The sequence below is a fragment of the Pongo abelii genome, chromosome 14, assembly GCF_028885655.2.
Source record: "Pongo abelii isolate AG06213 chromosome 14, NHGRI_mPonAbe1-v2.0_pri, whole genome shotgun sequence".
NCBI classification, from domain to species: domain Eukaryota; kingdom Metazoa; phylum Chordata; class Mammalia; order Primates; family Hominidae; genus Pongo; species Pongo abelii.
In genome coordinates this window covers 84,469,524-84,486,519 of record NC_071999.2, presented here as the reverse complement: position 1 = coordinate 84,486,519, position 16,996 = coordinate 84,469,524, and positions in this window count along the sequence as shown.

The following is a 16,996-nucleotide window of genomic DNA, read 5'->3' as shown; positions in this document are numbered from 1 at the left end:
TAAATGAAAATATGGAACAAATGCAATATGGTATGCAGATATTATTCCTGTACTTGCACTTCCAAATTCTCACAGCTAAGAGGAGTAATTACACAAATAAACAAAATATGTTCAGGAGTTAGCACATGATCAGAAAACTGTGTAGCCTTTAAATAATGGTTTGACACTATCCCTTAGTAAATTTAGGACCTGGGATGAAATGAGCCAGTACAATCCTCAATATTAGAGACAGTAACCAAGTGTTCATGAGAATTCAAGCTGTTATTCTGTAGAGTTACTGAAAGATTTCTACCATTAATAATTTTAATTATAGGTTACATAAAAACATAAAAAGCTACTGCTAAATTCTTTGCCTGCTTAAATATCTTTTATTTTGAATGTTAAGCCAATCTTAATGCTGATGTAAATTATTAAATTGCTATATTAGTTCTACCTATACAAAGTCTTATTCAAGTGACATTATCTGAGACATTTTTAACACATGTGTATAAATAACCATTAATTAATGTACACACAACTAAAGAAAAACAGGAATGTTTCACAAAATGTGTGCCTGTAATTTTCAAAATTCAGTGGAGAAATAGGGATTACATATTTTAAAATTAAAGATAAAAGTCTGCTCAAATATCCCAGGATAGCAGCATTTTATTCTGCCACAGCTCCTAAATGAACCAAAATTCTCACATCTAGAAAGGATGACAGAAAGTTTTTTAAAAAGGTGAACTGGACCATGAAAAATTTATACCTAGGCTACAATTTACAAAATATAAAAGTCTCAAAAGAATGTATACATATGTAACTTACCTGCACGTTGCGCACATGTACCATAGAGCCTAAAGTATAATAATAATAATAATAATAATAATAAAAATAAAAAAAGATCTTAAAATAAAAAAAAGAATATTGATGCAAAACAACATACTATTAGAATCTTTTCTCTTTTTGGTAATACTTTGTGTCTTATGTTTTAATCTCAAGCCCATAAGCTTCCTTCAGCACCTGCTATGTACAAAGCACGGTACTGGAGGCTGTGGTCACTACAAACATTGGTAAGACTGTTTCTGCTCTTAAGGAATCACTTTTTGCACTGGAAGTCATTACAAACATAAACAACTCCAAACAAAGTCATTTAGGACAAATAGAATAGAAAAACCTTAAAATTTCTATGAATTGCAAGTAAAGGGGGAAAGAAATTCCACATCAAAGGACCTGAGGAAGAAATGACAATTTGAAGTAGAAATTGAAGAACAGGAGTGCTTTACATGGCACACTACTTTGTGCCAATGTTGCCAATTATTAAATGGCTCTACCAGTATCATGATGCAAGGTTACCAAGGACACTGATTTGGCAAGGCAGTGGTCTTGGATTCAGGTCCAGCCAGCTCTCCATACTATTCAATCCATTGGCCCTGCCCTTCCCTGGAAAACATGTGGTTAATGTTGACTGTGATTTATCCAGTGATTTCCAGAAAACCAAAGGCACTGTTGGCCTCCAACAAATAGGACCAGCTTTATAGAAAACTATGCATATAGGGGAAGCTCTGCCCCTACTGAGAGAATGATTTCAACAATACCCAGACCTTCCTTCCCTTCAAAGACAAGCGATCACTCTGCTTACTTTCTATATAGGATAAAATGCCATACAGATAAAATACTTTACAGATCAAATGACATCAAGCATGTGTGAGAGTTTTTCAAACCATAAGATCCCACATAAATGTCAGGCACTGATATTACCATAATAATCGTGGGTGAAAAGAAACACAGTTAAGGGAAGTAGGGAGGTACTTTCTCACCTCCATTCTGTTCTGAGGTTGAAGGAAGAAGAAATATCTTAATGACCTCACGTCTTTTTATTTTCCTATCATCTTCTCAAAGACCCCCACATATATTGAAAGTAGTAGGCGGGTCTTTGACCTTTCACAAAATTTGCAAATTGTGAACTAAGAGAGTGTTTTGCAAACTTTGATAGTTTACATACTAGTTTCATGCTTTTTGCTATAGTCTCATACAGCCTAGAACATCATTTACTTAGTAGTGGTCTTTGCACTGACTTCCTTTTCTAAAAAATGCACTTACTTAAAAATAAAATTTCTTATTCCCACCATAAATGGAATTATTAAATGCCTCTACCAATATCATAATGCAAGGCTACCAAGGACACTGTTGTGGCAAAGCAGTGGTTGTGGATTCAGGTCCAGCAAGTCCTTCATACTATTCAATCCATTGGCCCTGCCCTTCCCTGAACAACATACAGTTAATAGTGGCGCTATTTAGTGCCATTAGTCCTAAGTATAAGGTAGCCATACCAACATATATAACAACAACAACAACAAAAAATGTTATAAAAGTCTTGTGAGATCAAGTTGCTTAGCAAAGGTTGCATAAATGCAGCTACATGAGAGAGCCCCAATGAAACTGGAAGAGTGACCACCTAGCTAACTCACAGAATCTTGAGAAATAGCCCATTGTTGCTGATTTAAACACTTTGTTTTGGAGTGGTTTGTTACCCATTAAGGCAAGCTGAATCATTCAAAGAGAGCACTCCTCAAACCTTTATATGGGTCGGATATGGTGGCTCATGCCTGTAATCCCAGCACTTTGGGAAACAAAGACAGGTGAGTCGCTTGAGCCAGGAGTCCAGGACCAGCCTGGGAAACATGGCAAAATCCCTTCTCTACTAAAAATACAATAATTAGCCAGGGATGGTGGCAAGTGCCTGTAGTCCTAGCTACTCAAGAGGCTGAGTTGGGAGGATGGCTTGAGCCCGGGAAGCGGAGGTTGTAGTGAGCCGAGATTATGCCACTGCACTCTAGCAGGGGCGACAGAGCAAAACTCTGTCTCAAAAAAATCCACAAAAAACAAAACAAAACAAAACAAAAAAAAACAAAACGAAAGCCCTTTATATGCATACGATCACCTGTGGAGCTTGTTAAAAGGCAGATCATTCCAAAGGTGCTTTCCAGGTCCAAGGTGGCACCAAAACTGTTGGCCTGGGGACTACACTTTGAGTGGCAAAATTTAGAGTACACGATGTTTTTTACTGATTACTTTTTGGTTATTGTATTAGTTTGCTAGGGCTGCCGCAACAAGGTACCACAGGCTGGGTGGCTTTAAACAACGGAAATTTATTTTCTCACAATTCTAGAAACTAGAAGTTTGAGAGCTACGTGTCATTAGGACTGATTTCTTCTGAGATCTCTGCTTGGCTTGCAGATGACTGTCTTCTCTGTCTTCATATGATCTTCCCTCTGTGTGTTTGGGATCTAATCTCCTCTTCTCCTAAGAACCTCAGCCACATTGAATTAGGGTCCACCTTCAAGGACCTCATTTAACCTTAATTACCTCTTTGAAACCCCTTCCTCCAAATACAGCCACTCTCTGTGGTACTAGGGGTTAGGACTTCAACATATGAATTACAGGAGAACAAAATTCAATCCGTAACAACTATTTTTTAAAGTTTAAAGAGGAAATAATGGCATCTGAGCTGAAACTTTAAAATTGACTTGAATTTTGTTGCAGCCAAGAAGGATGAGGTTTATTTTTATTTTAAGGCACTTATGTGAGCTCAAGCTGCTCAACTCAAGGAGTGTATTCATTTTACAAATAGAATGGGTGGGAAGCAACAGAACCCAGCTCACAGGATACTGTATTGAGCATTTTGATTTTTTTTCTTTTCAAAGAGTGCTTCGGAATCGCCAGATATGCAAAATGCATCCCCTCCCCCATCCCACACACACTCTGGGAATTAAATTTCTCAACAGGAGAAACAGCTTCTGCTTATTAAAGAAAGAGTGTGATTGGCCTGCACAACCTCAGAGTCTGTCCTTCTTCATCTGTAGCACTAAACTGATCCTCTGTCCCTGGAGTGTTCCCGAGCAGCCTGCATTTTTCCAGTCAAAGACTGCAAGTGCTGGAACATCCCCGCAACTGAAATCTATGTAAGCCGCAGCACTGTTGTATCCAGGGAAGGGAACAAAAGGTATCTCCTGCCCGTGCTTTTCTCTCAGGCTGATAATAAATAATAATACATGGTATTGATGTAGCACCTTTCTCAAAGGAGCTCAAAGTGCTTTCCAGACATTACCTCACAACATCCTTGTGATTCTAACCTGAGAAGTGGCTCCTAAAAGTGCAGCTCCTCAATCACCACAAGAAATCTAGAAACCAGCGGGTAATATATATTCTTCTAAGGATAAAAGTGGGACTACTTAAATACCACTGAGGAGCTTTTTATTTTTTTCAGAGTGCTTAGGTAATACAGGCAATAAGCATTTTTGACTGGATGATTACGTATACTTTGGACATCACACATGCCAGTATGAGAGAGTAAAAAGATGAATGTGCTCTACAAGCCTGACTCCTACAGCCAGGCACTTTGAAAAACTAGCCAGTAGACTACATACTTCCTATTTAGCCTTTTAGACATTTAAAAGAGATCCTACAGAAATATCACATCCATCAGGCCCAGCAGCAATGACGAAAATAGAAGAATGTGTTAGCCACAAAATCACTGCTACTGAACATTACCTGTGTCAACTCTTTCTTACCTTTGGGCTTTGGAAAATACATACTTTCATGCTCAGGTCATAAACCATTCTCTCATCTTCTGATTTCAAGTCTCACTAAAGGTGAGGCTTTATTTATTTGAAGTTGAATACAATTTTGTCCAACAGAGCAGCAAACCCTCCTCCAGTCCAGTCATGGAAAAAAGCCTGAGAGGTGGAGTCACACAAACCCAGCTGGAAATCTCAGTTGTTCCTTACAAACCATGTAACTTCAGACCGATCGTTTTACTCCTCTAAGTCTCTATTTCTCATCAATTAAATGGAAATAATAATGCCTACTTCAGGGAGGGCAGTAAGGGTATTAACTAAATCACATGTGTAGAGAACTCAGTGTCGTCCCTGGCATATTTTCATATCTTTAACAAGCATACACTAATCATACAGTAATAATCGCAATAACTGCTATTCCCCACTTTCTCCATAATATTAGAGATGTGTGGAGGAAAAGCAGAAGAATATTGTGAGAGAATTTGGGAGTCCTCAAACTCTGAACTTCAGATTTCCAGATCCCAAAATAAGGGGCATCACTTGGGCCCACATCCCTCATAATGGCTGTATTAATCTATTCTCACACTGTGATAAAGAAATGCCTGAAACTGGGTAATTTATAAAGAAAATGGTTTAATTGGCTCATGGTTCCACAGGCTGTACAGGAAGCATGGCTGGGAGATCTCAGGAAACTTACAATCAGGGTGGAAGGTGAAGGGGAAGCAGACACGTCTTACATGGCCAGCACAGGAGGAAGAGAGACAATGGGGAGGTGCTACACACTTTTTTTTTTTTGAAATGGAGTCTCACTCTGTCGCCAGGCTGGAGTGCAGTGGCTCCATCTCAGCTCACTGCAACCTCCGCCTCCTGGGTTCAAGCAATTCTTCTGCCTCAGCCTCTCCAGTAGCTGGGACTATAGGCACACACCATCATACCCAGCTAATTTTTGTATTTTTAGTAGAGATGGGGTTAAACCATGTTGGCCAGGATGGTCTCGATCTCTTGACCTCATGATCCACCCACCTCAGCCTCCCAAAGTGCTGGGATTACAGGTGAGCCACCGTGCCCAGCTGCTATACACTTTTAAACCACCAGATCTCGCCATAACTCACTCACTATCATGAGAACAGTACCAAAAGGGAAATCCACATCCATGTTCCAATCACCTCTCACCAGACCCCACCTCCAACACTGGGAATTACAGTTTAACAGATTTCGGCAGGGGCACAGACCCAAACCATACCAATGGCAAAGAGAATTTTGTTTTTTTTTGTAACATGCTGCAAAAATATTCTCAACACTCTCCCACTGCAGTTTTGTACAAGGTAATGCAGTAACATACAGTTTAGAGAATTAGAAGTGATAAGTGCCATTTAGGGCAAAATTTTATTTTGAAATAAAATTACAGAGAAAAATGACTAAACTTTCCGTGTTAATTTAACATGAGAACCCCTTTTTAGCCACTGATTCTGATCAATTGAGAACTTGAGTTCCTGTTTAATCTGATAAACTGAGCAAGGTATTTTTCTATTTCAGGGTCATACTTGTTCTAAATAATGGAAAGTTGCCTGTATAATAATACATACATATCCAAGTTAGGAACTATTATTTTCTCTGTCTTGAAAACCCTTGATGCCATTTACATTCTCAATTAAACTGAACACTGTATATTGATTTTAACATGTTAAGATGAAATTCAATTTCATGACTACTGCTAACATCACAGAGCATGTAGAATCAATGTGTTTGCTGATTTTCTGCTTACTACCAATATCTCCCCAAGGGTTTGATACAAGATTTACAAGAATATTTCTGAAAATGTGTGCATAAATATGCTATCAAATAAGCTACAGTGCATTGCACATTAGGCAGTGAATTATTTGTTTGCTGCATTTTAATCAGCCTGTGTAAATGCTGACATATCCTTTGGAGAGTTCACTGCAGTCAGTCCACCTAGTGGAGCTCAATTCCTGTCCTTGGGAGCACAGCTGGCAGGAGAGGTCTCCCTGTGGTTGCTCTTAGAATCTACCTTTCCCAAAAAGAAGGAAGTGCATTTTAGCTAAGATAGAGCTATGAGTGCTGAGAAAGTGACTGCTGAGATGGCAGAAGGTACCAGAAAGCATAATCATGTGCCACAGAATGACATTTTGGTAAACGATGGACCACATATACAATGGTGGTCCCATAAGAGTATAATGGAACTGAAAAATTCCTATCACCTAATGATATCTCAGTGATCCTGACCTGTGCAGGCCCAGGCTAATGTGTGTGTTTGTGTCTCCATTTTTAACAAAAATATTTAAATGTAAAAATAAATTTTAAAACATTTAAATTAGAACAAAGCTTACAGACTAAGGATATAGAGAAAGAAAATATTTTTGTACAACTGTACAATGTGTTTCAAGCTGTGTTGTTACAAAGGTGTCAAAAAGTTTTAAGAAATTAAAGTTTCTAAAGTTAAAAAAGTTACAGTCAGCTAAGGTTTTAAACTTACTGTTGAAGAAAGAAAAATACTTTATTATAAATCTAGTGTGGCCTGTCTTCAGTGTTGATAAAATCACAGTAGCATCCAGCAATGTCCTAGGACTTCACATTCACTCACCACTCACTCACTAAGTCACCCAGAGCAACTTCTAATCCTTCAAGCTCCATTAATGTTAAGCGCCCTACACAGGTGTGCCATTTTTATCTTTCACATCGTATTTTTACTGTACCTTTTCTTTGTTTAGATATGTTTAGATACACAAATACTTACCATTGTACTACAATTGGCTACAGCACTCAGTATAATGACATGTTGTACAGGTCTGCAGCTTAGCAGCAACAGGGCATACCATGTAGCCTAGGTCTATAGCTTAGAAGGAATAGTCCATACCATGTACCCTAGGTATATAGTGGACTATACTATATTTCTAGGTTTGTATTAGTGTGCTTTATGATATTCATACAATGATGAAATTGTCTAACAAGGCATTTTTCAGAACATATCCCCGTTGTCAACTGACACATGACTGTATATGTGTGTGCGCACTGATCTAACTCCATAAAGTATTCCTTTGACAACAGAGGAGGCACTGTAATGCAGTTTGGGCTTGGAGTTGAATAGCACTGGAGGCCAGTTCAGGTTATGTCATTTATCAGCTGTGTGATGTTGGGCTAATTCCTTAACCTATCTGTGACTCAATATCTTCATCTGAATAATGGGAAGAATGAAAACAAGTACCTCGTAAAATTGTGAATATTGAATGAGATAATACTCATTAAGCCCTCCTCCACAGTACTCGGCATTGAGGAAGAGCTCAATAAGTGGTAGCTATTATTATTAGATAAAACTCATATCCCAGTCATTTAAACACAATTTTTATTGAATTCTCATTATGAGCAAGACACTGTATAGACACTTAGGGGAATGCAAATATTAATACAACACATTCCCCATTTTGAGGGGTTTACATTCCAGTTGGGTAGATGGATACACAAATAACTATAATCAATAATAAAACATGATGAAGTGCCAAAGAGAGGTCTAATAAAACACTGTGGGAGTCAACAAAGTAAATAGATTACTGTCTGCCAGGAAGATCAGGGAAGCACTCTTGAGAAAGAATTCCATTGGTTTTTGTATCTTGGAAAAGAACGGAATTTTAATGTGCAGAGAGTTGGCTGTGCAGAGGCATAAAGACAAGGAAGCAAAAATATGAGACAGAGATGTCCAGAAGCTCTGATTGCTGGAAGGTGTATGTGGCAATTTAATGGAAAAGAAGTTTGGAAAATAGATTGGAGGAAGATAATATAAGAGCTGAAGGCCGAGCTCAAGGGTTTGGTCTTTATTTGGTATGAAATGGGGAGTCTGTCTGCAGCACCTATGCCCTTGACCATTAGTCACAGGTTCTGCTGCTTCTCACACAGATGAGAGTAGAGTGAGGGGGATCGGTGAGGCAGGTGTCATCGGAGGGCAGCTGAGACTGAACAAGGCCTGAAATATAAAATGATTAAAGGAGAATCATGGTGCCGGGAGACAACCATGAGGACTATGAAAAGGGTGGTATTGACAGGACTAAGGAATTACTTTCATTTCACACGGCAAGAAAATGAGAAAGAGAACTCAAATGTAGCAGACCTTGTCTCTGGAAGGAAGACAATTCAGGGCATTCCTGGGCTAAGGCAGCACAGCACTGAGTGATCCAAGAGCACAAATGTCGTCTGACAGATCCTTGGGTGACTTTGTGCAGTATTAATTTATCCATCTAAAAAGTAAAGATCTGTAAGGTGATTTTAGATTAAAGGAAATAGACAATGTTTTCAGAAGTGGCTGGGACATAGGAGGCACTCAACTAACATTAATTTCCTTTCTTGCTGAAAAGGTCAGTGAGCGTAGAAGAGAGGAGGAGAAAGGATGGAGGCTGGAGGAAAAAGATGCTAGTACAGAGAGTTAACCTCTCCTCCTCTGACCAAAGTTGCTCTGTTTTTAGAAACTCCACAGGTGACTTGAAGGGAAGTGAGAGTTAAGAAGCAGAGACCGAGGTTGGAGTTGGCTTCAAGCACATCTCTGTCTCCGTCTGCAAGGCAAGGCTGGGCAGAAACGGAAAGAGAAAGGAAGATGGTTGAAGAGAAAGGGAAGTTTCTTTGACCCTATGATGGGGTGGACATTCTGCCAGGACTCAACGCGAAGGCATGCTAAATAAGGGGATATCCTTCTGTGCAAAGTTCCTTCACAAACCACCAGTCAACATCTGGGAGATGTCTTTGGCCACATGCTAAAATGGGGATTTTGTGACTAATCTGGACTATAAAGTTAAAATGTGGAAAAGGACCAATAGATTTTAAACCCACTTGAGAGAGGTCATGGAGCCTCATTCCATAAGGCAGGGGGTAACAGGGATCTTTCCTTAATAGACTTTGCTGCTGAACCTGTTGGCCATTTTAATGACTGGATTCAGAAAGTTGAAGCAGGCACCAGGAAAAAGGGTTACAGAACTGATGAGATTTGATCAGTTCTACATCCAGATTCCCAGGGAAATGAGACAACTTGCAAAAGATCTGAACCTACAGACTATTCCTCAGACTGCTAAATTGACTATTCTCTGGAGATGAGACAACAAGAGACACCATTGCTCAAAAACGGGAGATTAAGAGCTTTCTGAAAAAGGCAAAGTAGGGAAAAAAAATCCCTTAGGGAAGGCAAAGTAGGGAAAAAAAATCCCTTAGGGAAAATTCTGAATAAAGCAACTTACTTTACTGAACAAAAGGGCCTAACTGCAGATCATCTCACAAAGACAACTCAGAAACATTGAACAAGGCTTCAGGAGGCATCTGAATGTCCTGGAGACACTACACAGAAATTTTTTTAATGCCTGAAACAGTGGGCCTATAAAACAGCAGGAATGTTTTGCAACAACCACTTCAGACACCTCCACTAGATGTACCCTTCATCCCCATCCCCAGTCCCTGCCCATAAACATCCCTGGTTGCACCACATTCTAGGGACCACACATCTTTCTTCTTGACTGCTGCCTCCTGCTCAACCTGGATTATGTAGACAAGTTTTGGTCCTTAGATCTGAAGCTCTTGTCTTCAGCTGATGACTTGGGCTCAATATCAAAGAATCAGTTCTCAAAGCATAGTCCATGGAAACCAGGCCCCTGAGATCCTTTCCTGAGACCCGCAAGCTCTTTCGTTTTCCAACTATGTATCAATGTGAAGCAAGATTTTCTTTACACGCTTCAGTCAAAAGGACATCTTTCAAACCATGTGTGGTGGTGCACACCTACAGTGAGTCCCAGCTATTCAGGAAGCTGAGGCAGCAGGATCGCTTGAGCCCAGGAGTTCAACTCCAACCTGGGCAGCACAGCAAGACTTTATTTCTAAAAAACAAACAAAAGGACATCTTGCAACACACTGAATGTAGACACGGATATGGAAATCCAACCGTCATTTGTAAAGCTAGACACTTTTCAAAGACTGGCAAAAATGTAAAACAAGGCTTCTCTTTACAAATTCTTTTGGAAAATACAGTTACTTTTAAAAAAAAATTTATGCTACCATGTAATGAATTAATTGTGTTATATTTAAGTGAATTAAAATATTTTTTAAATTATCAGTTTTAATTGAAAATGTGGTTAATGTCAATAGAAATAACCCATCCAAACCATCCAAAAACCAAAACAAAACAAAAGCTCTTTTGGGTCCTCAATAATTCTTGAGAGTGATAAGGGATCCTCAAAAAGTTTGAGATATTCTATCCTAGAAGGATGTCATCTGTTTTGTTTTCCATGTTGGCTAAGATTTCATCTTGGCTAAGAGATTAAGATTCTTCAGACACTCATGTTACAAAAACTTACATTTGGGGTTTGTAGGGAGAGCCTCATATTGGTAATGGGGCTTCCAAAATTGACTCTCTTTTAGCAAATAAATACAATGCTACTCTCTATTTTCTTTAGGACTTTTACAAAGAAATTAAGGCTGGGTACCATGGCTCACATCTGTAATCCTAGCACTTTGGGAGGCTGAGGCAGGAGGATTGCTTGAGCCCAGGAGTTCCAGACCAGCCTGGACAACATAATGAAAAACCATCTCTACAAAAAATACATAAATTAGCCAGGCATGGTGTTGCACACCTGTAGTCCCAGCTATTTGGGAGGCTGACTGGGGAGGATCAATTAAGCCCAGGAAGTCAAGGCTGCAGTGGGCCATGATAACTGCAGCCTCTGTATTCTGGTTGGAGGGGGTTGGACCATGGAGGTGGGATATCCCCCTTGCTGTTCTCATTATAGTGACAGAGTTCTCAGGAGATCTGGTTGTTTGAAAGTATGTAGTACTTCCCCCTTTCTCTCTCTCTCTCCCTCTCTCTCCTCTGCCACCGTGTGAAGACGTGCTTGCTTCCCATTCACCCTTCCACCATGATTGTAAGTTTCCTGAGGCCTCCCCAGCCATGCCACAGGCTGTGGAACTGTGAGTCAATTAAACCTCTTTTCTTTATTAATTACCCAATCTCAGGTAGTTCTTTATAGCAGTGTAAGAATGGACTAATAGACTAATCTTGTCTGATCTAACTTATTTCAGAAGGTTAGTAGCTACAGTGCAAGTAACTACCAAGCTAACATTATTGCTTCTTAGAGCAGGGATTCCCAAAGTGCCTATTATTAAGCCTCTACCCAGATCTTATGATGTAGAATTCTCAGTATAGAATTCCCAGTGTAAATCTATGAAACCTGATTTTTTTTTTAAAAGATGGAGTCTCCCTCTGTCACCCAGGCTGAAGTGCAGTGGCGAGATCTCAGCTCACTACAACCTCCGCCTCCTGGGTTCGAGTGATTCTCCTGCCTCAGCCTCCCAAGTAGCTGGGATAACAGGTGCTCACCACCACCCTTGGCTAATTTTTGTATTTTTAGTAGAGACAGGGTTTCACCATGTTGGCCAGGCTCATCTTAAACTCCTGACCTCAAATGATCTGCCTGCCTTGGCCTCCCAAGGTGCTGGGACTACAAGCGTGAGCTACTGCTCTCAGTCAGAAACCTGAATTTGTAATAAAGACCCCAAGTGGTATAATGTGCAGCTGAGTTTGGGAACTAAGAGTATTTTGCCTCAGTCAGAGTTCTCAAATTTACCTACCCTATCCCTCTCTTTTCTTCCTTACAAACGCAGCAGCCTTAGAAACTTTCACATTCTTGCTTCCAGTTTTCCATTCTTACTTTCTCATTTAAGCTTCTGGAATATTTTTATATATTAGAGAAAGTTGTATTGCTGCAGTTTTTACTAATTTTCTATTGGATTCCTTTTCTCCCACTGAAAAACTATCTTTGCATTTTGTTTCTATAGGAGTCAGATCATTTTGTCAGAAAACAATAACAATTTAAGCAGTTAAATAATGAAATATCAGCAATAGGGTAAACAGGGGTGTGGTCATCACTACAAAAAAAAGAAAAAAAAAAAAGGAAAGGAGATAGACAAAGTTGCAGCACTTCCAGAGCTGGCATAAGTGACAAAGCTGAATGGGAAGAGCTGGACCAATGAATACTCAACTCTAAATGCTTCCCAGGAAATTCCTGGTGGCTTGCCCTGGGATTTCCCATCCCTTTGGGGAGTAAAGGGGAGACAGACTTACGTTAGATGCATATGTGGACTGTTTCCAGAATAAACCCTGGCTGCCTTGGAGCCTGGGACTTGTAAGTGAGATTAGACTGAAGACAGTACTAGGTGTTTTTCTTTCATTCTTTTTGTTATGTTTTGTTTGTTTGTTTTTAATAGTAGACAGGTCCTTATGAGAGAAACAGAGGAGAGCAAAGTAGAACAAGCATCCATAAATGTACTAGGGTAGACGAGTCATCTTCAAAAGCCTGGGTACAATGGTGGTAATAAAGGCCTTTGATTTGTTTTAAATTATTTATACTTGGCTCATTTTTTAAGTAGGCATCTAATTTATAATAGAACCAGAGACTTGAGAAGGAGACCATCCATTCCTCTCTCCCTGTCAGCGTGGGGCTGTTTCCTGCAGAACATTTCAGAGTGCTTCGTCTTGCAGACACTCTGTCTAAGCGTGTTCCACAGGAGCCTAAAGCAGGAGTGGTGCTTGATCAACGTGCAGAGCCAAGAGAGCAGTAGCAGTATTAAGAGTGCAAGTAGGCAGAATCCCAAAGAAGGGACTTCACCACTCACTCTGAAAGACAACCTCACATTTGTATTGACTTGCTCTGGGAAAGTATATCCTGAGACCCTTTCTAAAGTTCCCCCTTGCTCCCCCTTATGCTGTTACTAGTAGCTGGGGCTTTCAGCTGTCGTTGATGGAGAGGTGGGGATGCCTCATTTCTAAGTGCTCCTGGAAAGTGCTGACTTGGCAACCCTGGACACAGAGGGTTTTAAATATCCCCAGAAGAGGCAGAACCTATGCAATGGCAGCAGGAGTTTTCCACAAAGGCTTGCCAAGAGACTTCCAGCTTGATTTGTAAAGCTTACTTTTTTACTTTCAGTTGTAGGGCCAGGAGAGGTGATTTGAATTGGAAGGTGTGATGGTACAACTAGGTGAATCCAAATTAATTTCTCATGAGCCAAAGAAAACCCAGAAATGATTATCTTGATTGCCTGATGCCTCATTTAACTTCTCTTAGCAACTCTCTGCTGACTGCTCCTAAACACTCGTGGGATTTTTGAAAATACCATCAGGTTAAGGCTTGATGTTTTTAACATCTTCAATTAGACCTAAAATGTATGAATGTGAATTGTGGACATGCCTTTAGTAAGAAGCCAAAAAATAATTTAAAGGGAAAAAAAATCCTCTAAAACCTACCCCTCCCTTCTCACTTCCCACATTCATGAGGGAGGACAGGGGAGAGCTAGCTACTGAAGACTGTCTGTGGTTTATTACAAAAAAATCTTTGAGACAAAGAAGAATTAAACATCATAGGAAATGCATCTAGTCATATTGAATTGCCTTGAAACTGCCTTCTAGAAAATTCTGATTCTTCAGTTTTATTCCAATTTCTCCACAACTTGACACAAGCTTCTTGCTAGGAATAGTAGTATTACATTAAAAATATAAACAATTATTAGAAATATATAGTCTTAGAAACCATTAAATTTGTTCCTTAAGCAGGTTTATTACTTTTCTGCATACTTGCATGAAAATTTGTCTTCTACCCATTTGACATAAAATAGCCAGGATCAGATTTATTCATCTTATCAATACCATTATTTTGTACTGTCAGGTATTTAGAATATTATCTGGGTTGCAGGTATAGTTTTTCAAAAAGCTGACTTTCCCTTCCCCCATCAACCAACTCACCAATGTTGAGCAATTATTTCATTGGTTGAAAAATAAGCTTAGTCTTATATCAAAGGCTCTGCTGCACCTACAGTGATTTAGAATTCAAATATGGCTAATTTATAAAACAACCACATTTCACTGTTCACAGCAGGAATCAGGTACTTAATACAAACTCCACTCAGAACACCGTCTCTTTGCTTAGGCCTTTTGCTTTCAGAAACATCTCTAGCTACTACTAATAAACATTTCCTTTCTTTCAGCCTCTAAAAGCTCAGTCACAGGGGCATAGTATCACAGTGTTTGGATTTTGTGTTGGAGAACCACAGACCTGGTCAGAACACAGCCGCCTGCATTTTGGTTGGCTGAGAGGGCTCTTAGTAAATGACGAGTGGTGCAGCTTATAAGCACTCCAGATTTTCCGCCCACTAAGTCTACAAAAGTAGCAAACCAGGCCCAGGAGACACTGATTAGAAAGCAAAAGTAGAAGAGAGAAAGAGTGTCTGCGGTATAATCTGGTGTAGGACACATGTCTCATGAGTGAAAGATGAGTTTTGTAATTGGTTCTAAACAAAATGAGAGGCACAGTGCATGTTCAAAGAGGGAAAGAAAGAGGAAGCTGGGAGAATTCTAAAATAGTTTTATTTTAACAGAGAGTCACACTCAGAAAGGTTGAAAGGTGGGAAAAGGAAAAGGCTTGGCAAGAAAATATGGTGGAGGATAGGAGGGTGCGAGTGAGTGATTTGGCCATGTAAATCTCATGGCTCTAGGGCTTTGAGCAAGTCAAATTATCCAGCCCTCTGAATGCTAGCCTAGAAAACAGGGACCTTAAAGAGTTCACAAGGAGCAAGAAAGGAAATCTGTGACAGTGGTTGACAAACTAAAAACACAGTTTTAGTCATCATCATTGTCATCATCGCTCTCTTAGCCTTTCTCTTTTTGTAATTTTACCTCTTTTTCTTGGTTATTTCTTTTCAAGTAGGGTGGGATTTTTTTATGCAGAATTCTGTGTCAGCCTTGGAAATTGTTTCTTTCTTTCCTCAATTAGTACACGAGTTAGGCTTTTCTCGATCAATCCATCACCCACCTGGGGCCAGACACATGACCTCTTGTATCTGAAACAGTTCAGAAACAATTTCATGTTATTAAATTTACTAGGAAGAAATTGCTTTCCATATTTATATTCACCTCTATACACAAGTTTGGAACCTAGTACTTCTCTAAAGAAGAAAGACGAAGAGAAAGAGGATGATGAGGATGAGAAGGAGCAAAAGTAGAAGCCAATATTTGTGAGACTTCATGATAAGTGTTAATGTCATTTGGATAAATGGGCTGATAGCTCATAAAGAGTGATCTATGCAAAAGTACTTGGGTTCAGATTGGGCTTTCAGCCCCAAAATGCACAGGAGCCAAGGTAGTGGTGTACAGAAATCTTGGTGAGGAGTGCACAGATAGTCTCCTGCAGATGCCAATATCAGAATCATACTGCTCCAACCACTTTTTGTCATGTATCACTCTATTCAAAAATAAAATAAAATCCCCAAAAAGATAAAGTATGGCCAGTTTGGACCGTGGACTTGCACCTTGGCTAAGGAGCAGGAATGGAAGATGAGGCACAAGGGCACTACAAGTTCCATCAGGACGACCAAGATGCAGTGAAGGTGGGTTTTGATTTCATGTTGAAGAACAACAGACCTGGTCAGAACACAGCCACCTGAATTTTGGTTGGCTGAGAGGGCTCTTAGTGGCTGACAAGTGAAGCAGCTTATGAGCACTCTAGATTTTCCACCCAGTAAATCTACATGAATAGCAAACCAGGCCCAGGAGACACTGATTGGAAAGCAAAAGTAGAAGAGAGAAAGAGTGTGTGCAGTATAATCTGGTGTGGGACACGTGTCTCATGTCCTACACATAAGAAAATATGGTGCTGTTATCAAGAGAAAGAAGAAGAAAAAAGAGAGAGAGAGACACAGAGAATTGAGACAGTAGATACTGAGCCACCAAAATTCACAAATCTCTACCACATGAAAGACCTCCACTTCTGAACTCAACTTGTTGTTCTCTTTTATTAAAAAACAAAACAGATTCATTTTATTTTCCAGTTAACTCCGGTCGAGATCTAACATGTCTAAAATGCAGTGGGACCTTTATCTACCTTGTTCTGGTTTATGTCTAAGATTACACAAGCTTTTGTCAGCCACTTTTCATTACATGTTCATAGGAGTGCAAAGTCAGATGAAACCCCTAAGACTTTCATAGGATTGGTGTTTAAGTCAGGTCTTACTAGCATCCTGATATGTGTGCAGCTGATTTCTTTTAACTTAAATGTAGAAATGTACATTTATACCTATTAAGTTACATCATTAGTTTCTAACAGAACTAACAGAACCTTTTCAAAATCTTCATCCTGTCATTTAAGAATTTGGCCACTCCTACAAGCATGGAGTGATTCTTTGTAGATTTATAAGCTTCTGCATAGAGTGGTGGTTAGAGAAGGCTGGGAAGGCAAAGAGCCTTTACTTACATCCACACTTCTGCCATTACTGGCTGTGCAAACTTCGACAAGTTTCTTAGTCCTGTATCTCAGTTTTTGCATCTATAAATTAAGGATAATACTCTCTCTCGTAGAGTCCTTTTTTTTGAGAAAATTAGATAAGTTTATTCATGTAAAAAGCTAATGGCA